A 23,258-nucleotide genomic window follows, 5' to 3' on the forward strand; every position below is an offset into this window, starting at 1 on the left:
CTTCCTTCCTTCCTTCCTTCCTTCCTTCCTTTCCTCCCTTCCTTCCTTCCTTCCTTTCCTCCCTCCATTCCTTCCTTCCTTCCTTCCTCCCTTCCTCCCTTACTTTCTTCCTTCCTTCCTTTTCTTTCTTCCTTTCTTTCTTTCTTTCTTTCTTTCTTTCTTTCTTTCTTTCTTTCTTTCTTCTTTCTTTTCCTTTCTTCTTTCCTCCCTCCCTCCCTCTCTCTCTCCATTCCTCCCTTCCTTCTTCCCTCCCTTCCTTTCTTCCTTCCTTCCTCTCTTCTCTCTCCCTCCATTTCTCCCTTTCTTTCTTCCCTTTCACAAACATTTATTGAGCACGTACTATGTGCCAGGCACTGGTCTAGGAGCTGGAGACAGTAGGGAACCAGACAGACCAGCTTCTTGCTCACCCACTCACCTTCTGGCTGGAGGAAGGCACACAACGAACGATACCTACAAGAACTTTAAAGAGAAAATTATCGAGTAGAGGATGGTGGAAAGCAACAGAGCAGTCAGAGTTTGGATGGCTCTCGGGCCTCTCAGTCACGTGACCCCTGGAGTTGGTGGGTGGGTCCTGGTGGACCGGGTCAGCCTTGGTGCTGGTGGGGTTTGCTGGCTTAGTTAACAGGCCTCTACAGAATCACCATGACCTCTACAGTTTGCATATTCTCATGTCAAAACATCAGGGTGAAAATTGATTCTCCAGTTAAACTGGGGCATATTAAACAATTGCTACATTGATTTGCTTTGAGAATATATTCTGGAAACCTCCTTCTCAGCAGCTGTGTACCAGGCACTGCAGGCAAGGGGTGGACCCTGCCCTTCCCATGTAGAATTTCAATAACGGCTCAGATGGCAATGCACTCTTGGGGAGTGGGAACCCAGGCTAAATCCAGGGTCTCCATTTCACCAGCTCTGAGCCTTTATACAAGTAACGGAGGGCCTCAGATTTCTCATTTGAACTACAACTGTCATTTTACCTTTGTGCATCATTTACATGAGCATCAGTGAACAAAACAGGGGTCTGCAAGCTTCAGAGTGGCGGGAAGAATAGGGACCTTACCAAAGATGGGCAGGTCCTACACTCCACAACTTGTAAATATGAGACCTTATACAGCAGAAGGGACTTCACAGATGTGATGAAGGGCCTTGAGATGGGAGATGATATTGGGTTATTGCGGGGTGGAGGGTGGGGGCAATGTCATTACAGGATCCTAACAAGGGAAAGAAGGAAGAGCAAGGTTACATGATGATGGAGGCAGAGGTAGCAGTGAGGTGACTCCTGGGTGGGGACCCAAGCAAGGAATGTAAGAGACTCTACAAGCTGGAGGAGGCTAGGGAAGGGATTCTCCCCTGGAGCCTCCAGAAGGACACAGCCTTGCCCACACTTTGGTTTTAGTTCAGTGAGACCCATTTTTGGCTTTCTGAACTCTAGAACTGAATGATAATAAATTGTGTTGTTTGAAGACATTAAGATTGTGGCAAATTTTTACAGCAGACACAGGAAACCCATACAGCAGCCCAAAGTCCAAATCCAGCCACTGCCTGTTTCCCTACTGACCGTGAGCTGAGAATGTTTTATCTACACACATATTGCAACCGAATTGATGAAAGGAATCACCAACTTTAACTCCAGTTAAGCAAAATGTTACCCTAGAAACAAAAATTTTATTCTTGTATCGCAAGAATATTACTCAATTATTATAACAGCCATCAATAAAAACTTGTGGCATTTTGTTTTCTCTCGTTATATAAGTACATACATCAACAATAAAGTTCCTACTGTATAGCACAAGGAACTATATCCAATATCCTGTAATAAACCATAATCGAAAAGAATTTGAAAAAGAGCATATATATGTGTATAACTGAATCACTTTGCTCTACACCAAAAACTAACACAACACTGTAAATCAACTATATTCCAATTAAAAAAAAAGTACCTACATCATATTCTCAAGTTCGCCTCTTGACCCACAAAGCCTAAGAGAGTTACCATCTGGCTCCTTATAGGAAAGTCTTCTGAGCCCTGAACTAAGCCCTGCGGACATTCCGGCTGCGTGTCTGAGCTGGGGTTTGCTCAGCGCTGGTCACTCTTTTTTTTTGGCCACACCACGCACCATGTGGCATGTGGGATTTTGTTCCCCAACCAGGGATCGAACCCTCACCCCCTGCATTGGAAGCTTGGAGTCTTAACCATCAGACCACCAGGGAGTCCCAGCACTGGTCACTTTTACCAACATATGGGGTTGTGATCATGTCCCTCCATTAGTGTATGTGATTATCCACTGAAAAGTCTATTTCCATTGTGTGATCATCACAGTGAGCCATTTGAGGGAGTGGCCCATGCTTCAACTATTTTATTCAACACAACTGGGATTGCAGCAGAGTTTGGGGAAACCAGTGTCCCGGGTGCCTGCAGTGTCTGCCGGGAGGGGCCATTGAGAGGGGCTGGGCGGACCACCCATGGAGGGGAGAAGCAGGCAAGCATCCATAAAGGTCTCAGGCTGTCATGCCTCCTGCCCACTGGGGCCCTCTGAGCGGGACTATTGTTTCTTGAGTGAATGAATGAATGATGGGTGGTGGTGTTTATTTTCTCCATTTCACACCAGGGGACACTTTAGCCAGAGAGGTTGATGCTGCTTCCACCAGCTCCAGGAGGCACACAGGTGCCCTAGTGAGACTGCCCGGGTGGAAGGCTCTCTCCCCTCACAGCTGTGCGGCCCTAGACACGGTGCGTAGGTTTCCCCATCTCCAAAATGGGGGTTATTATGATCCCCCTCTCGCTGGAGTGTTGTGAGGATTAATCACTATTTGTTAGAGCCCAGCACAGAGCAGGTGGTGCGGAAAGGGTAACGAGTGACCGTCACTGTGATTGATTTGGCCACATTTGGCATGTCTGGGACTCACACATATGTTTTGGCCTACAGGCCCTGTGACCTTTTTGCTTCTTCTCACCTGCCTTTTTAAAGCAGGAGGAGGAATCAGATGTGTCATAAAAGGAGCCAGTGCTATGTGGGTCATTGAGGGACTCTGAACCCACCCCTTATGGGACCACCAGCATAAAGAAGAGGTAGTTTTTACAGTGATTTTTGGAGGATGGAAAGGGTCTCCGTAGGCCTGGAATGAAGGAAGGGTGTCCGGGTGGCAGGAACAGCATGCACAGAGGCTCGGAAGTGGGAAAGGTGGGGCCTGATGCTGAGGAGGAAAAACCACCCTGGCAGCCCGGGACAGGGGTACAGGTCAGGGAGCGGAGGGACAGAATGTGGGGGAAGGGCAGGCGGGAACATAGGCAGGTGCTTATCTTTCTCCAGCTTTACTGAGACTGGATTGACACTGCGTGTAAATTTAAGGTGTACAAAGTGATGACCTGGTACATGTATATATTGGGGAGTGACCACCATAATAACATTAATTAACACTTCCATCACCTCACATACTTATTTGTGTGTGTATGTGTTTATGTATGTGTGTACTGTGTGTCTATCTGTGTATGTGTGTATTGTGTGTGTTGTGTGTGTGTATGTGTGTTTGTGTATGTATGTGTGTATGTGGTTGTGTGTGTTTGTGTGTGTATATGTATGTGTTTGTGTATGTATGTGTGTGTATGTGTGTATGTATGTGTGTGTATTGTGTGTGTATTGTGTGTGTATTGTGTGTATGTGTGTGTATGTATATGTATGTGTGTATGTGTTTGTGTATGTATGTGCGTGTGTGTGTGTGCCTGTGCGTGGTGTGGACTTTTAATATTTACTCTCTTAGCCCTTTTGGGTACTCAATACAGTGTTGTTACCTACGGTCACCTCGTTGTGCATCACGTCCGCAGAACTTACTCACCTCATACCTGGAAGTTTGAACACTGACCAACCTGCTTATTGAAAACAAGGAAGGTACAGGTGACAAGGAACTATCTGAAAATATCACAAGCAGAAGAGCAGTTTTGGGGTGTGTGAGGCCCCTTCCAGGTGGGTGTCTCACAGAAGGTGTCAGGAAAGCACGTGTTCCCAAGGCAGCGGCCACAGACCCACTGCAGCAGCGATGCTCCCAAAGCGCCGTCCTGCTGAGGGCTGCTCTCCTGTTCTGGTTGTCAGGCCCACGCTGGATGGGAGGCGGCAGAGAAACAGGTGGAGACAACCTGTCTCGTTGTCGAGAGCAGAGCCCCCAGACCCACACTGTGAAAGGACCTCCTCCTGGTGGGGCACCTGGTCTCTCTTTGGGGTTTACTTTGCATCCAGCCCCCAGCCCCCAGCACCACCCCCCACTCCGGGGATGGACCCTCATGGACCTGGGGCCTCTGAGCTCACTCACCCAGGGGGCCCCTCCCATTTACTTCCCAAGTGGCTCCACTTCTAATTTCCTATTTGCAGCAATTTTACTTTTGGTTTCCTTTCCATGAACAGGTGCATGTGTCCTGGATGGGCTCACTGCTTATTCCATTTCTCTCTGCCCATCTCTGCCTGGTCCTTTCTCCCAGGTCCCACCCATGGTTTCTTCTTCCTCAACTCCACTCCTTGCACGTGCCTGGGCTCCCTGTGGCCCACCTGTCTTGACCTCTGCTCTCAGAGCCTCTGGAAACATTATCAGATGTCAGTCCCAGCTGATGCCTGTCTGGTTCCCATCTCCAATGCTGAGTGAGGAATCTCCTGGGTTCAGCTCATCCCTTCATGCTGGGTCATGGGCTGTAGGTCACCTGTGCATGGTGATGGTCCAGCGTCCAACATCTGCCCAGTCAGTGCCAGCAGGGACCAGGATGATACGGTGCGTCGTGCAGCCATCGCCCTTCCCATGGGGCCAATGATGGGGATGACTTCCCCTACAAGGGGATATAAATAGGGCAGGCACAGGGTGTCTCCATTCCCATCCTGAAGACGTGGTGTGGGGCAGAGGTGGAATTGTTTAGAGTTAAGGGTCTAATCCACCAGAAGTCCTTAACCAGCACTGATTGTCCTGTATCTCAGTGCGGGCTAGGATGAGAGACAAAAACATGGCTCTGAAATAGGATTTCTTAACCAGAGGGGGAACAGAAAACAGCAGCTCACTTTAAGGTGGGCTTCCTCACAGAGTGGTGCGTACCTGCTCTCAGTGATCCTCAGCTCTGTAGGGATTCCTGGAAACCATGTTAAATTCCCCTTGGTTCTCTCCTTCCTTTTGGAGAGCTTACATTTTTGCAGAGTCGTGTGATTCCCCAAAAGCTTTTCCCGCATCATCTTGGGTGAACCTTGAGCAATTCACGTGATGTGGGGATGTCTCCATTTCCAGCCCATCTCTCCAGCAGGAGACGTCTCTCCACCCCGATCTCTCAGAGCCGATGTTCTTTAGTTTGCCAAGTGTTAAGCTTTCTCTCCTGGGAGGATTCCTGCCAGAAGTCAGACACCCTTAGCTTCCCTAGGTGGTGGGAGAGGGGTTGTGAGGACAGGGGTGGAGAGCATCATGCTGTGTCTCTGCTCTCATCCGAGCGGGACCCACAAGTTTCCTCCTCATAGGGAGGGATCCCATTCATCCTTTTTGTCCTTCAAAGTGCAGACTCCGTGGACCCATAGTTTTTAAATAATTCTCTCCAAAGTGACAGTCTGTCAGCTCCTCTTGGAAACAATTTTTGTCCCCAAACACAGTTAAGGACCTGGAGTTATAGAAATCTTTTAAAACACATAATGAAAGTGAACTTTGCAGGGCTTTCTCCTGGCTGTAAACTGGTTTCTCTTGATGCTGCTGTAGTTCAAGCTCACGTCTGTCAAGAAGTTTTATCACGGACTTCCGTTCCCCTTTGAGTCATTTTATTCACCTCTGTCTCTGGAGCTCCTCTCTCTTTTTTAATTTATTTTTTAAATTGTCTTATTCTTTTTTTTAATTGAAGTACAGTTGATTTACAATGCTGTGTTAGTTTCAGATGTACAGCAAAGTGATTCAGTTATACGTACATATATATCTATTTTTTCAGATTCAGTCCTTGTTGACTATTTTATATATAGTAGTGTGTATATGTTAACCCCCAACTCCTAATTTATCCCTCCCCCACATTCTCTGTACCATGTAAGACCAGAATGCCAGTTAGCCATTTTTCTTTCTTTAAATACCATTGGTAGTGCTGTGTAACTTTTTGCATTATAAAAGTCCTGTAAGCTAATTGTGGGAGGAAACTTTTTTAAAAAAGGAACAAAATCTGTAACAATCTCACCACTGGAGGAACCAGAGCTATTATTTGGCTTTACTGTATTCTGTTCTTTTCACTCACAATTTTTATGTGGTTGTGGTCATATTTCACATTTGACCCAGTATTCTTTCCTCAGAGAGCATTAAATCATAAAGACTTTCTTTGTCATTAAAATGAAAAATAGAAGCTATGCTTATGCCAAACCTCCTGGTAGGTTTTGCTCTGACATGGACAGTGGAAAATTCTGGTGTCCTAGAGTTGGGTCTAGAGTCCTTGTCAATCAAGAAGCAAAGTTACACTTCCTGGGTCTCTGCAGCTCAGGCAGCCAAGAGAGGGACCTGCATTGCTTCTTTTTTTTGCGGTACGCGGGCCTCTCACTGTTGTGGTCTCTCCTGTTGTGGAGCACAGGCTCCGGACGCGCAGGCTCAGTGGCCATGGCTCACGGGCCCAGCTGCTTCGCGGCATGTGGGATCTTCCCGGACCGGGGCACGAACCCGTGTCCCCTGCATCGGCAGGCGGACTCTCAACCACTGTGTCACCAGGGAAACCCTTCTTTTTCTTTTTTTATTGAAGCATAGTTGATTTACAATGTTGAGTTAGTTTCAGGTGTACAGCAAAGTGGTTTAGGTATACATACATATACATCTATTCTTTTTCAGATTCTTTTCCCTTATAGGTTATTACAAGATACTGATTATAGTTCCCTGTGCTATGCAGTAGGTCCTTGCTGGTTATCTATTTTATATATAGTAGTGCGTATCTGTTAATCCCAAACACATGCATTTCAATGTGGGAAGAGGAAGAGAGAAGCCCTACCTGGAGTGGGTGGGCTGTTGGCCTTTCTGCCCTGCAGATGACCTCTGCCAATGACCTGGATGGACCACACCTTCCTCTGGCTTTTCCCTTTCAGAGATAACCTCACACTCCCTCCCTACAACCCACATGGCTGAGACTATGTTCCTTGGCTACTCCTTCCTCCCCTATGGAATCGTCCCTCTGCAGGTCATGCATCACCATCCTCTGGAGTGGCAGGCACAGAACATTTAGCTACAATTCTTTCCCAGATGCAATTTAGACCAGGAACAAAGGACATGGACTGATCAGGAAACAAGCCACTCAGCACAATATGGCTTTCTGCTCTTAACCCAGCCAGAGAGCCCATACTTTTCCATTTGGATTTGTGCATTTCTCTGTTAAGTCATCAGTTTCTGCTGTACGTGTGTGAGCATCTCCCTTTTCTTTTCATTAAACAACAGTGGCACTCTTCAGGGTGTTCAGTGCCATGAAATAGAAAGCAAAGTTCTTTTTCCTCTTTAGAGCAAGTATAATTTTTACTCACTAAATCATCTTATAAGCTGGCTACGTTTCCTGAAAGCATGTTTAAAAATTAAATAAGGTTCCCCTCTCATTAGTTGGGTGTGTGTCCTTTGTAGAAGGGTAAATAAGAATATTTACAGCAAAGGGAATTTGAGTTTATTATGGAAATTCTTACTTTGGAGTTTTGGGGGATACTCAGGATAATTCATCTCTCTGTTACCTGTGTTGGATCCGTTACCTGCAGGGTGGTGGCAACTGTGACATAGAGGCTTCTTTCTTATTTTCAGCCAGCACCTAGGCCACCTCCTAATCCACTTGTCATCAGATACCAGGGAATGGAATCTCCTTACAATGGCAGACTAATCATGGGAGGCATTCCCCAAATCATTTAAGAAAAACCAGTTAGACTGAGTGTTAGTTGCAGCTCCTTTCACAGGAGAATTGAAGGTTGACTCTGAATAGAGCAGGCCTGGGACTTACTGGGCATTTTTGTAGAGAACAGGGCTGCTTGCTTTGGGGGTCGTACAGGTGCAAGTTCCTCTGGAAAGTGACCTCCCTGCTATGTCTCATTTGCCTCACCCTAGTCCCAGCCCTGATGTAGACACTCAATTTTATCTTGTAAACCATCACAGACCTCGCCTTAATCCTGCTCTCTGTGGACAGGTGTCTAGGCACTCCACAATCATTTACTAAGTTCCTGCTGTGTGCCAGGGTTGCTGCAAGGTTCTGGGGGTGCCATTTAGTGGTTTATAGACTGGCAGAAGGACAAGTACAATACATTAACTTAGAGGAAACAACAAGGTCTTACTGTATAGAACAGAGTACTATATTCAGTATCTTATGGTAAACCATAATGGAAAAAAATATAAAAATAGAATGTATATATATGTATAATTGAATAACTTTTCCATACAGCAGAAATTAACACATTGTAAACCAACTATACTTCAATTAAAAAAAAAAACTTAGAGGAAAAGTAAGCCTTAGCTTGTCCATATATGACAGCTTGTGCTATGCAGTTCCTTTGCTTAGAAAGGATTTATAATACCTAAATACCTGAATAGTAATAGTAATACCACCATTAATAGTTTTACTATTAGTATAGTCATAGTGTTAGTGATATTATACTAAAAACATCAGTAGTAATATTGACAGTAATGCTGCCATTGTTACTAGCAGCAATAGTAACAGTGCTGTGCTGGTATGTGATACAGAGTACCCAGCAAATACTATGGTGCATTTTCTTGGTATAGATTCTTGCCTTCACCACTTATTGGCCATGAGGTATTGGACAAGTGATTTAACGTCCCTGTGCCTCTGTTTCCTCATCTGTAAAGGCATGAAAAACCCTATTTGCCTGACAAAGTTGAAGTCAACACTTGGCTTGATGGGATTTTACAGCCCTTAGAATGGAGCCTGGCACACATTGAGTCTTAGATGAATGTTAACAATTTTCACTCCGTTTTGCTGTGTAGAGATCATAAAACTTCAGGGACACAAAGAGAGACCCACACATTGCTCCTGCTTCTGTGGGGTTTTGCGAGGGAGACAGTCAATTTTATGTGTCAACTTGACCAGGAATTAGGGGTGGGGTGGCCAGATATCTGGACAAACGTTTTCTGAGTGTCTGTGACTGTGTTTCCCAATGAGATGAACATTTGGATCACAGACCGAGTACAGAAGGTCCCCCTCCCCAGTGTGTGAGGGCATTATATGATCTGTTGAGGGCATGAATGGAATAATAAGACTGAATCATCTTAAAATTTGTATGGAGACACAAAAGATCCCGAATAGCCAAAGCAGTCTTGAGGGAAAAAAACGGAGCTGGAGGAATCAGACTCCCTGACTTCAGACTATACTACAAAGCTGCAGTAATCAAGACAATATGGTACTGGCACAAAAACAGAAATATAGATCAATGGAACAAGATAGAAAGCCCAGAGATAAACCCACGTGCCTATGGTCAACTAATCTATGACAAAGGAGGCAAGGATATATATACAATGGAGAAAAGACAGTCACTTCAATAAGTGGTGCTGGGAAAACTGGACAGCTACATGTAAAAGAATGAAATTAGAACACTCCCTAACACCATACACAAAAATAAACTCAAAATGGATTCGAGATCTAAATGTAAGACCAGACACTATAAAACTCTTAGAGGAAAACATAGGAAGAACACTCTTTGACATAAATCACAGCAAGATCTTTTTTGATCTACCTCCTAGAATAATGGAAATGAAAACAAAAATAAACAAATGGGACTTAATGAAACTTCAAAGCTTTTGCACAGCAAAGGAGACTATAAACAAGACGAAAAGACAACCCTCAGAATGGGAGAAAATATTTGCAAATGAATCAATGGACAAAGGATTAATCTCCAAAATATATAAACAGCTCATGCAGCTCAATATTAAAGAAACAACAACCAATCCAAAAATGAGCAGAAGACCTAAAGAGACCTTTCTCCAAAGAAGATATACAGATGGCCAAGAAGCACACGAAAAGCTGCTCAACATCACTAATTATTAGAGAAATGCAAATCAAAACTACAATGAGGTATCACCTCACACCAGTTAGAATGGGCATCATCAGAAAGTCTACAAACAACAAATGCTGGAGAGGGTGTGGAGAAAAGGGAACCCTCTTGCACTGTTGGTGGGAATGTAAATTGATACAGCCACTATGGAGAACAGTATGGAGGTTCCTTAAAGAACTAAAAATAGAATTACTATATGATCCAACAATCCCACTACTGGGCATATACCCAGAGAAAACCATAATTCAAAAAGACACACATACCCCAATGTTCATTGCAGCACTATTTACAATAGCCAGGTCATGGAAGCAACCTAAGTGCCCACTGACAGACGAATGGATAAAGAAGATGTGGTACATATATACAATGGAATATTACTCAGCTATAAAAAGGAACGAAATTGAGTCATTTGTTGAGACGTGGACAGATCTAGAGACTGTCATACTGAGTGAAGTAAGTCAGAAAGAGAAAAACAAATATCGTATATTAACGCATGTATGTGGAACCTAGAAGAATGGTACGGATGAGCCGGTTTGCAGGGCAGAAGTTGAGACACAGATGTAGGGAACAAATGTATGGACACCAAGGGGGGAAAACCACGGTGGGGTGGGGATGGTGGTGTGCTGAATTGGGCAATTGGGATTGACATGTATACACTGATGTGTATAAGATTGATTAAAAAAAATCCGTTAACACCAACTATAAATTGGAGGGTGTCATGCAGTAATTGTTCAACTGCATTTTCTGCTTTTGGAAGAGAAAGTAGCATTTCATTATATGTCCTAGGACTAATGTAAGTGTTAATCATAGACAGTGGTGTTTTTCGGTGATTTTATTGTTTCACCTCAGTAATTCTCAGGTTAGTCGGGATTTGTTACACTTCGAGGATTAATTCCATACTATGAAAACTATACAACATCTGTAATACTCATTTGTAGACTCATGCCAAAAAAATTAACTTCACAAATATTAAAATTGAAATGATCATTCATTAAAAAATAAAAAAAGAATAAGAAGGCTGGGCAGGATTGTATTGTCTGTCTGACTGCAGGACTGGAACATCTGTCTCCTGCCCTTCATGCTCCTGGTTTCAGGTCTTCAGACTTGAACTGAATTTCACCACTAGCTTTGCTGGATGTCCAGCCTGCAGAGAGCAGCTCACGGGAATTCTCAGCCTCCATAATGGATGAGCCAATTCCTTATAAGGACTCTCTTTCCATATATATGTAGAAATATACATATACATATTATAATACATATATTTAAATGTACATATACATGTGTTATAATATATATATTATGGATAGGAATACCTATGTTTCTATCTCCAGCTCTATACATCCTAATGGTTCTGCCTCCCTGGGGAACCATGGCTAATACAGTGGGTCTGGGTTACTTTGAGTTTGCTCATGTCAGCTGGGGCCTCAGCTCCATGCTTGGCTTGGGAGCACAGGCCAGCTTGGGTATGAGCTAACCACTCCAATGGCTAAAGTGCTTTCAAGACTTTGCTTGCAATCATTTACTAACATGCCATTCGCCAAATCATGTCCTGTGGCCAAGCCCAGGGCAGGGAATGGTGCCCGCCCACAGTGGGAGGACACTGCGGTTATGGCCAAGGGTATGGAATCGCATGAATGCAGTCTGCTAGGGATGGTCCTGGAGTTCACTCCTACATCTGACCAAATACCCTTAGCTCTACTTAGAGTAGAGTATCCAGGTCTGCAGTGGCCAAGAATGGGCTTGTCTGAGTGTGTGTTGAAGACCCAGGCATCATTATAGTGTGACCTTTACTCACGTGGCCAAACTCTTTTGTGTGGAGCTGAGACCTTAACACCCAAAACAAGTTTGAATCTTCTGCAGTGAAATTGTTCCTCTCTTCCCGGGGGTGACAAGGGGGGGTAGGTGACGGTGTGTGGGTTATAACATCACTCAGGAGACAGACATCTTATCTAAATCCTCATAACAGATGTTTGGCGAAAGGTGAAACTAACACATAAGCCGCTTAGAAGTATTGTCAAAACTCTCATAATCTCTCCCAACATATTTAACCAGTGCGTGTTCCACCCAGGGTGGCTGGCACACTGCACTTTATCAATGTTCACCAGATACAGCTTGGAATGACAGAGGCGCAGGTGACTTTGAAACAGAGAAAGGAGTCTTCTGTGCTAAGGGGAACGGCAGTGCCCAAACTGCAGGATATTCAGAAGAAAATGCGCCATCAGGTCAGACAAATCTTACCTGTGTGTGTACGTTTTAAGAAGAAAACCAAAGATCATTAAATCATCAGCCCAGAAGGAATCCTGGCCATCCTGTGTACATTCTCCTACCTTCCTTGCTTACAAATGTCCCATGAAGGGTATCGTCCCCATCCTGAGTTTTCCAAGGAAAGGAAATCCAAAAGTGTCCAGTCGCAATGACCGTTACTTCCCTACAGCTTGTATGAGGTCCCTATCAAAAAAAGATGTGCTTATCGAGTATCTTTCCTTGACACCCCAGGATGAGTGCTTGGGGAAACAGCTGTAAGTGAGAGTCAGGGTGGAGTTATGTGAAGGAGGCCGTGGGGTGGCCAAGTTAGAGCTGAGAGACTGGAGCTCGTCCAGGCAACATCTGTCATTTCCTGGTTCATGGGACCCACAGGTCCCTCTGACACCCCTAGTCTAGTCTGAGCTCCTCAATACCAAGCAGGTGGTGCTTCCTTCTGTATCTCCATGTACAAGTTTCTGGCTGAGAAAAAGTCTCAGAAAATGTGAGGAGAGAAAGAAAGAGGGGAGAGAGATAGACAAACTTGGGGTTTCCCAAAACTTGAGAAATGGACATAGAGCAGTCAGGTGTCCCCTATTACCGGGACTGGGCTGTCTAGACATCCTTCGTCTTCAAGGTCCAGCTCAAGTCCATATATTCTAGAAAGATCCTGAGAATCCCATCTGTGCAGCACAGTGGAAGGAGGACCAGACCGCAGGCAGGCAACCAGGTTCCTCACTCAGCTCTGCTTCTGACAAGCTGTGTACCGTGGACAAGTCAGGGGACCTCTTTGGGGCTTGGTTTCATCACTTGTAAATGGATTAGCCGTGCTTCCTTCTTTCCTCCCTTCCTTCCCTCCTTTCTTTTCCACTTATTCTCTATCCACCTATCTTTCTGAAGGGTTATGGTCCAGGACCCCTCCCTCCAATAGTCACAATGTCTTGAGGATCCTTGAGTACAAACGACAACAGAATAAACAAACAAGCAAAAAGACGACTACAATGCTGCTTAAAAGTGATTTGAGAGATGTTGGGACCACATGCGGCTAAAAGGCTCCAGGGGAGAACAATGAAAAAGGAAGCTTATTTCAAAGGGGTCCCTTTCCATCCGGGTCTGTGTGGATCACAGACGCCAGTCTCTATAAAGGCACAGAGGAGGGCAGGCTTTCGAAATCTATCCCTCCAGGGCTTCCCTGGTGGCGCAGTGGTTGAGAGTCCGCCTGCCGATGCAGGGGACAAGGGTCCGTGCCCCGGTCCAGGAAGATCCCACGTGCTGTGGAGCGGCTGGGCCCGTGAGCCATGGCCACTGATCCTGCGCGTCCGGAGCCTGTGCTCTGCAACGGGAGGGGCCACAAGAGTGAGAGGCCCGCGTACCGCAAAAAAAAAAAAAAAAGAGAAAGAAATCCGTCCCTCCAGAGTCATAAGCTTATTGTGACATTTGTAGCAAATGCACATTGGTTTCTTTCACCGTCTCAGCTTCTCTGAGCCAAGAGGGCCTTTTGGTTCCTGAAGACACTTAATTCTTCCAGCGTTTTTTGTTTACTGGAAAGGAATGCAAACCATGTAATATGACATAAGATGAGTTGGGGGCTGGTGGGAATGCCCAGACCCATTACTGGACCAGTGCGGGGAGGAGGGGGAACACCTATGCAGTTGTCTGGATGGGGGATGGGGGAGAACTCTGACTGGTCCCTGCTTCCTGCAGACCTCGTTTCTGTTACCGTTAAGCCCCTATTACCTTTGGCTCATGTAACACCAAAGAGATTAATGAGGAATTGGATGGGGTCGTCAGGGACAGCCTGCTATAACAGTGACATTGCCCTTTCCAGGGCTGGACCCTGGACTCTGGGCACTAATTTCCCCACCAAACCTATTCCAGGGTCACATCTTATCCTCTGAATTTTCAAGTGTGAGTAAATCATCACACAGAAGGCCGTCATGTCTTCTCCTTTAAAGCCAGTTCACTCTTCAGGTGTGACCCTGGCTGGGACACTTCCTCCCAGTCAGTGGGATGCTGTGCCCCCATCACCGATGGGAAACCATCCATGCAGTGCTACAACGAGGTGTGTGATAAAAATGATCGGGTAAATTTATGTCATAATTAAAGTGAGTCGATTATACATTTCTTGAAACTTTAAAAATTATTTAACGAATGTCTCATTTTGATCAATCTTAATGCATTGATACAAATGAAAAATGTCTTAGGAAAAGGCAGCGATGCAGCAGCAATTGTATTTAATTCTCAGTTGAATGAATTTTAGTCAGCAGTGGCATTATAGGACCACAGTGTAGAGATTACTGACCTTGCTAGAAGGGAGATATACTTTATTTATAGGGTCTGGGGACTTGTTACCAACCAGTTGAGGCAAGTAAAGAAAAGTCTCTCTTAAACAGAAACCTGAGTCCCAGAGAAAGGAGATTCTGGTTAAATAATTGTTCAGAGACTGAAAGTATATAGCTGCCTTTCATCCCAGCTTTGTTACAGAAAATCCTGATGTGATGCACGGAGCCACCTGCATGGAGAATATGGGAGATTTTTGGTAGGCTTTTTAAAGGGAAATATAACATATGCAGGCAAGTGTACAAACTGTACAGCTTGATGAATGTTTATGAAGGGAGTGCACCTGTACCAGCGCAGCAAGGGCCAGGCTATGGGATGTTTCCAGCACCCAAGGGTCTCCCCGGGTCACCTCCCAGCCACTACAACCCCCACCTTCTTACCACCTTCTGATTTCTATGATGATCAGTTTGTTCGTTTTGCCCGTTTTTTTTTTTTAAACCTCCTGTGAAGGTAACCCTAAAGCCTATCCCCTTTCCTGTCTGACTTTTTTCCCCTTAACATCCTATCTGTGAGGTTAATCCACATTGCTCTATGGAGCAACAGTTTTTCTTTTCACCATTGTCAAACCAGACTACAGTTTATTTCCTCATCCTATTGTGGATGGGCAATTGGATTGTTTCTGGTTTGGGGCCATTATGAAGATTGCTGTTGCGAGCATTCTTGTGGGGTTTTGGTGAACGTATATACGCGTTTCTGTTGGAGATACGCCTGGGACCAGGAGATCGACCTCTTCTGTAGCTGCACCGAATTTCTGAGTGACCTCCTTCCATCCTCGTTGCCTGATGATGACCCGCTGCGTTGTCATACAACTCTAGCTCTGAATTGCAAACTGCTCAATGCACCTGCCCAGCAGGAAGGTCTACCTGGATGTCCATCATCTCCACCCCAGGTGCAAGTAAATACTGGGGCATCACTGCTGCTCTCTGATCCAGCCCCTCAGCAATCCTGTTGGCTCTGCCTTTGCTCCAGGTGCTATTGCCGTTAACCACTTACCCCCAAATTTGTTATGTTAAAAGGATAGTCATTCTCATCTGCTCACAGAGCCTGTGGGTCAGGAGTTGGGACAGAGCCCAGTGGGGACAGCTTGCTTCCACTCCATGGGGTCTGAGACCTCAGCTGGAAGACTCAGAGGCTGGGAGAGACTCACTGGCTGGGGTCCTCTGGAAGCATCTTCACTCACGTGTCTGGTGTTCAGTCAGGAGACCCAGAGGCTAGCGCTGCTGACCACAGCCCATTCCTGGCCTTTCCATGGGGCTTGGCTTCCCCACAGCATGGTGGCCTCAGGGTGGTCACACTTCTCACAAGGCCACACGAGGCTCCCAGTGGAGTGTTCCAGTGAACAAGGGAATGTTACATCATATTTTATGTCCAGCTGGGATGAAATGCAGCACCACTTTTGCCATATTCTATCAGAAAAAGCAGTCACAAGCCTGCCCATATTTAAGGGGATGGGAATTGGCCTCAGCCTCTTGATGGGTGAGGGGTGGGGGCCAAGGGCACATGGCAGAACAGTGGGACAGTGTATATGGTGCGGGGGGATCTGCCTTCAGAAATTTCAACCTGCCACCCGCCATCTTCACATCACACCCAGAACGCTGCCACTGGGCCCCACCTACAGAGCTTTCCCCAGGCTTCAGGCACCGTGTTAGATGTCACCTTGATCACATCTATGGCAGGTAAACGAGTTAATATGCGTCAAGCAATTAGAACAATTACTATTAATCCCTTTAGCCCTCACACAGCTTTGGAGGCAGTATCCCATTTTATAGGTGAAGAGTTTGGGGTGAAGGGGACCCCGTGACCCAGCTAAGCCCCCATGGCTCTAAGGTAGCAGCGACTATCCTGCTAACCACCTCCTCATGCTGCCTCTGCTAGGTGCGGTTTTCTGATCAGGGATATTTTGGATAGAAGGCACAGGGACCTATTGGAGTCAATGTAAGTTACAGGGAATTTATTACAAATGTGTGGATCAGCCTCCAGTGTATTGCTCAGACAGCCTGGGTTAAGGTGCAGTAACAAGCAGCTCCACACCAGTGATTCTGCACAACAAAGGTCTACGTCTGCTCACATGTAATCTGCTGGGAGTCCAGAGGACTCTCCATGTCCATCACCTGTGGTCTCTGTCAGGGACCCCATGTGATGGAAGCGTCACTGTAGTGGTAGAGGGAATGGACACAGCCAGAGGGCTTCCCACAAGCAGTCAAGTGCTCTGCCCAGCAATCACATGGATGCCCACTGCCCACTGGCCTGACCAGTGACATGTCCCACCTGACTGCAAGGGAGGTGGCAGGGTGGTGCCGCAACATGTGTCTGGCAGGCCATCAAAGCTGAAAGGGTGTGAAGATAGAGCCTGTCTATACCACTGTTTCAAAATACAGGTTTTATTATTATTTAGGTATGGCAAGATCACCAGATCAGAAAATAACTACCATTGAAAAGGTAGTTTGTTTTGTTCACAGATCCCAAGGGAGGGGGCATGTCTTGCCATGTAGGGCCACATGGGGAAGCACCAGGGTTGGTCAGGAGGCAGAGGGAAAAAGAAAAAAGATGTGGGCAAGAGCCTTAACCATGGTTTCCATGGAAAGCAACAGACGAGGCGGGGTAGGTGGGTTTAGGATTGGCTAATTTGAATGATTTCAGTGGGCTCGGGGCTGTCGCTAGTTGTCTGGTACCTGCTCTGGAGTGATTAGGGCAAGTGGGTAGTAACCTGGAATTGATGGAGGAGGTGATGGGGGTGTGGGCTCCGGACTGGTTGGTTTGCATTGGAAGTACATTCTCATAGTGAGGTGTCCACTGTCTCTGGGATCGGCTGGTCCAGGGAGGGGCAGTCCCTCCAGGGTCAGTAAGATGTCCGCAAGATGTCAAAGCATCAGAAATACAGGAAAGTGGTTGATACAACCACACCTGGGCATTGAGGAAGGAAACCACGGTAGATGTGGAAGTTAATGACTCCTGTCTCTGACCCCCTGTCTCCCTGTCTCTTCTTTACTCTCTGTTGTCACTGGCTTCCTGCTGGCCCAGCCCTGGATGTCTCCCTGATGCTTCACTTCTCTTATCCACTTCTTGCTGGCCAGATTTACAATGTCCCGATGCCAAAAGCTCAAGAGGGGATGCTGGTAGGCACAGCTCGTCTTTCCTCCCCAGGTCATTGGTCACTCTGGCCTGCATATGGAATGTCCTGATCCAGTTGGGTCTGGCCAGGGAGGAGGAGTCCCCACGTGGCAGGGATCAGTCCCTTTAGAATGAGCACTGGTAGATGGTCCCAGAGATTCACGTCTCCATGGACTCTGACCTCCACCAAGTACCCACCAGCGTCCTTTAATGAGGCCAAGCTGACTTGGCTCGGGAGCTGGTGGGGAGATCAGACAGACACCATTATTTAAAAAGTACCAGTCGCTACGCATGTGGCAGAACTCATCAGATATGGGTTCAGAACCAGCTGGGGCCTGGAGTGGCCAGGCCTCAGCAGGGCCTACAGGAGGTGGTCATTAGCTCTGGGCAGATTCCCCTCGACCAGGATGCTGCACCATGGAAGGTTACGGGGAGCTGGCGGCCGCACTGTGTGTGTCTCTCTCAGACTGATCATCTCGTTTTGCTAGGCCCCACGCTGCCAGAACAGAGAGTACTGTTTACAGCCCCTATGCCCAATCAATCTCTTGTTCATACAGTTGAAGCTTATAGTTGCTCATTTGCTACTTCCAGTCCAGCTTGTCATGGAGTATCTCCGGGGAGACATCCACACAGCTGTATTAAAGCCATCCAATTCCTTCTCCATGGCAACAACTGGGGAGGATGGGAACCCCTCCGGCCACCGCTCATGAGTTGGAAGCGAACTCCCACCCGAACCCACCTGCCCCAAGCAGCAGCGGGCAGGGGGAGTCTTCATTAGCACCTTCATGCCTTCCAGCCAAAACTCATCATTACGGTTGATGGATTGGAAGCCATTTGTCATTGGTGGGGCAGATGGGCACGGCTGTCGGCTCTCAACAAGGCCCACTCACCCTTCTGGGGTGATAAGATTCAATCTATGGACTGTATATTGAGAGCCTGTTAGCACTGACCTCGGGGGCTACTTGTGAGTTTTATTAATCAGGCTGCTGTTTCCAGCCAACTTCAGCTTGCAGGAGAAGATGGATAGTATCTAGTATCTGAGGGGCCAGCTGCCCAGGAGGAAGCATAGTCTCCATCCCATCCTCAGAGAGCTGTAGTCCACTCGCCGGGAGGGAAAACGCCCATGGGTGGGACGGGTCTCTCCATGCTGCTGTGGGGGCCGCCACTGCCCATTATCGGATGCTGCATGCCTGCAGGGAGGCAGCGGGGAGCTTTCACCAGCATGCTCTGCATCTCAAGGGAGTGCCTCATAGCTCTGTGGATAAGTGCCAATTTTTATCTTTGCCGAGATGTGTGTGAGCCATCAATATTTGATCAATACTTGAGGGGTCAGAACTCACCCTCAAAGCAAGACAATTCACTTTTGCTTAGGGTCTCAAGTATACATCCCGAAAAGAGGTGCATTGGAAACAGCTGATGGGAGGAGATGCATACAAGGGCAGTCTCACGCCCTCCCCCTGCTCTGCACACCCCTCCATCCCTGGAGCAAAGATAAATCTCTGGTGTCTGGCATCTCCTCTGTGGGTCTCAGGGAGCCTCTGCCTGTGCCAAGCCCGTGAATGCCTCCTGGCTCCAAATCCCATTCGACAGTCAGTGTTTAAGTAGTCTGGCACGTTTTGAACAGAAAGTCTGCTTCTGGTATTCATCTCATGCTATTAGGAAAGCCTCATTCTTTTAGCAAAAGGTTTCTGGCACCACTGAAGTTCATGTTCAATTCTGACTCGACCCAGCACGGAAACCGCCGGGGAGGCGGCTTTTAACCTTTGCAGCATCCGATTGGTTATTAATCACTGTAAATCTGGAATAATCTCTACAGACATATTTTGTTCCCTACAAATATATTTGTTCCAACTTTCTCTAATAAATCTCACGTCAGATGGGCTATTGTCTCTCTTCACACAGTGGCTCCCAGCTGAAATATTTAAACACTATATGAGCAATAATAAAAAACGCTTGCTGCAGTCACTTTTGTTTTAGGAAAACAGACTACAGTAGGTAGCAGATTTATTACTTACAGAGGCCTCCATTTGGGGCCGTATTTTTTTTTTCCCTCGGCGGATTATTTTCTAGCTTTCAAAATCACAGAAGAACTTCATGTTTGTCCCTGGCTTTATGCAAAAAGGGCAAGACATCACTCTTTCTAATGAGAAAAGATTTGAAGCAACTTAAGAAAGGAAAATAAGAAGCTTCTTGGGATCTGGCTCCATCATTTCTTCCCAGGCCCTGTTCTCTGATAAGGAAACACAAGGTGGTCTTGGGCTTCCATCCAGACTTCTCACCTAATGGAGTTCCCTCCTTTGTGAAAACTACCATTACTCTCACCCTAAATTTGCCCCTGCCATTGTGATGAGCTAAGGGTGGGGCTTGAAGAAGAGTCATTGGGATGGGGAGAGAGGACAATTTGACAGGATGGTCGTACAAAGAGGGATGACTTGGGATGCTTCCCCAAAGCTCCTTTGCCTGGGAAATCAAAAGGTACAACTAAGACCTATCCTTTCCCCGGATTATTTTCTCTGAATTGCCCAAAGAAATATTGATTACACTAGATTGTACCTGTCGACTGAAAAAAATGAATGCACAACCTAAAAGTTGAGAGTTATGTTTTATTTGGTGGACATACTGAGGACTCAAGCCCAGGATGCAGCATCTCAGACAGCTCAGAGGGACTGCTGTGAAGAAATAAGGGAGCAGCCAGGGTGTATAAGAGTTTTTCAACAAAGACCAGGTAGTGGGGACATCAAAAGATTACTGTTAGTTAAAGAAAACCAGACATCTCAAGTCAAGGAATTTAGCATTTTTCTCTGTATGGGAAGGTGCACGAGTCAGGGCTCATTGAAATCATTCCTTTGACATGCACCTCAGCTCTCTGAGGCCAGTATCCTGTGTTTTCTCATCCTGGGTCTCCTCAGGGTGCACCCTCGGGGGTGACTGCAGTGGCTTGATGGTGGTCATCCTGTTTCCATCCCGAGTTCCCTCAGGGCTCACCGTCGGGGGCGGGAGGCCTGTAATGTGATGGCTTGATGACAGCAACACCCTTTGTTTATTAATATGGCAGCAACATTTACTTTGACATACCCCATCTCTATTAAGCAGGTTCCTATACAGATTGATGCAGTGGATAAGTCATGAAGAGCCTGGCATCGCCCTGAGAACAGGAAATCCAGAGGAAATGTGGGACGGGGGCCACTGGTTGCATCTCCCTGGGACAGGAGACAGGAGAAGGGTGTGAATGAGAGGCTACAATCTACAGCAAATTCCAGTCATGGTGTTGTTGTTTTATGAAGTATTGATACTTATTGGTCATTAAAGGTCATTATCAGGTTAATTGACAGGAGAAGTTGCACTGGGTGGTGAAGGAAGCTTGGTTGTTTGCTGTGTGGTGTGAGGATTGTACAGTTGGGGCAGATGGGAAGGTTGGGTTCTGCTTTTTCCATATGTTCTTGTGTAGGTGAAAATATCTGAGCTGCCCAAACAAATGACTACGAATCACACACTTGGACATTCTAAAGAAATCAGCCATAGCAAAGTGTGGGGATCCACTCTGAGCCTCTTATGAGGACATTAGGATGGGAGAGAGTTATCCGTTATGTAAACAATAGTCTATGTGGAGAGCCACTCAGGGGACATTTGAGGGTGGAGTCTGTTCCTGGCTACAGTCCAGCCACATCAAGAAATCAGCTGATGGTACGTGTCTCCGTACAGGACTATTTCACCTAGAAGTGCTGCTTACAAGGTTGCTTTTCTGAGAAGTTCTACGTCAACCCGGTTGCCTGAGGGAGGTCTGCTCTTCAAAATAGCCCTTCTTTCAGGGGAGGAATTGCCCTTTATTTATCCTCCTGCCAAGTTCAGACTTTGTTGTGTTATCATGGCTTTGTGCCGGGCCAATTGCCCTTTCTGTACACCTGTGCATTGAAGAACCAGGAGAGGGACACCAGGGCATCCAACTTTCACAGGAGGCAGGAGAAGCCAGTCAATGTACCTGGCCAAACCTGGAGAGATGATGCTGTGGACACCTGGGGTGCCCTGGAACCTACCTAGGTGTCCAGCCCAGGTGATGCCCACACAAGGAGCCAGGTGAGAGGCTGGGGACAGGGTTCAGCAAAGATAGGGTTGGTCAGGTCAGAGATCTTGGGGTCCAATGGAGGCAGGGAGCTGAGGTTGGTTCTCAGGGGACACTTTCCTGAGATGTTCCGCTTCATCCATCTGAGAGAGGACACGGGGACTTCGGCCCAGAAGACAAGAGAATGGGACCAACCAACCGATACCCTAGCAATGCTGATGTGCAGCTGAGGAATAATGGCCAAGACATGGAAACAACCTAAATGTTCATTGACAGATGAATGAATAAAGAAGATGTGGCACATATACACAATGGAATACTACTCAGCCATAAAAAAGAATGAAATAATGCCATTTGCAGCAACATGGATGGACCTAGAGATTATCATACTAACTGAACTAAATCAGACGGAGAAAGACAAATACCATATGATATCACTTATATGTGGAATCTAAAATACGGCACAAATGAACTTATCTACAAAACAGAAACAGACTCACAGACATAGAAAACAGACCTGTGGTTGCCAAGGGGGAGGGACGGTGGGGGAGGAAAGGACTAGGAGTTTGAAATTAGTTGATGCAAACTATTATATATAGAATGGATAAACAACAAGGTCCTACTGTAGAGCACAGGGAACTATAATAAATATCCTGTGATAAACCATAATATAAAAGAATATGAAAAAGAATGTATATGTACATATATATGTATAACAGAATCACTTTGCTGTACAGTAGAAATTAACACAACATTGTAAATCAACTATACTTCAATAAAATAAATTTAAAAAAAAAGAAAGAAAGAAAAGCCAGGTGACAGAGGCACTGATGTCCTCCAGGAGGGGTGGTGGGAAGACTTCCTGCTGCCACCAGCCCCCAGGGAAACTTAGGCTGATGCAGGAATGCCCTTCATCACAAAATCAAGATGCCACATCCGCAGGAAAAGCCACCAGAAAGCCCCCTGTCACTTGTCTGCTCCTGCAGGAATGAGGGAGCACCTTGGAGGGAGGGGTGGCCCTGGCTACACAGCAAGCGCACTGGGATTTGGATTCTGGGGCTGACTCACCTGCACCTCACCTGTGGCCAGGTTTCTGCATGAGCCCTGCCCTCCTTCCTTCCATCTTAGTCCTCAAGTGTCTGGAGCTCTCAGAATCAGGGGTGGAGGTGGAGGAAGGAGGGGTCGGAGCCCCCAAGGATGCAGAGGTGTCAGGGTCTTCTGGGTAGACCTTGAAGAGTGCATGCCAGTTGGCAGGAGAGCCCTACCAAGTGGGGAGGGGGTAGTGGGTGGGAGTGGTGCCCCCTGGAGCAGGCAAGAGGGCAGAGCATTTTCTGTAGAGAACTGAAGAACAGTAATGAAACTAAGTCCCTCTCCTTCTCCTTATTACCATGTGCAGACGATGCTTTACAATGTCAATGATAAAATACTCCACTGTTGGGGCGGGTGCTCCCTCCTGCCCTCAGCATGGCACTGGGTCCAGGGACATCACATTCAGAGCACTT

The sequence above is a fragment of the Delphinapterus leucas genome, chromosome 1, assembly GCF_059928025.1.
Source record: "Delphinapterus leucas isolate spDelLeu-1000000601 "Yukka" chromosome 1, BTC_Dleu_Yukka2, whole genome shotgun sequence".
NCBI lineage: Eukaryota > Metazoa > Chordata > Mammalia > Artiodactyla > Monodontidae > Delphinapterus > Delphinapterus leucas.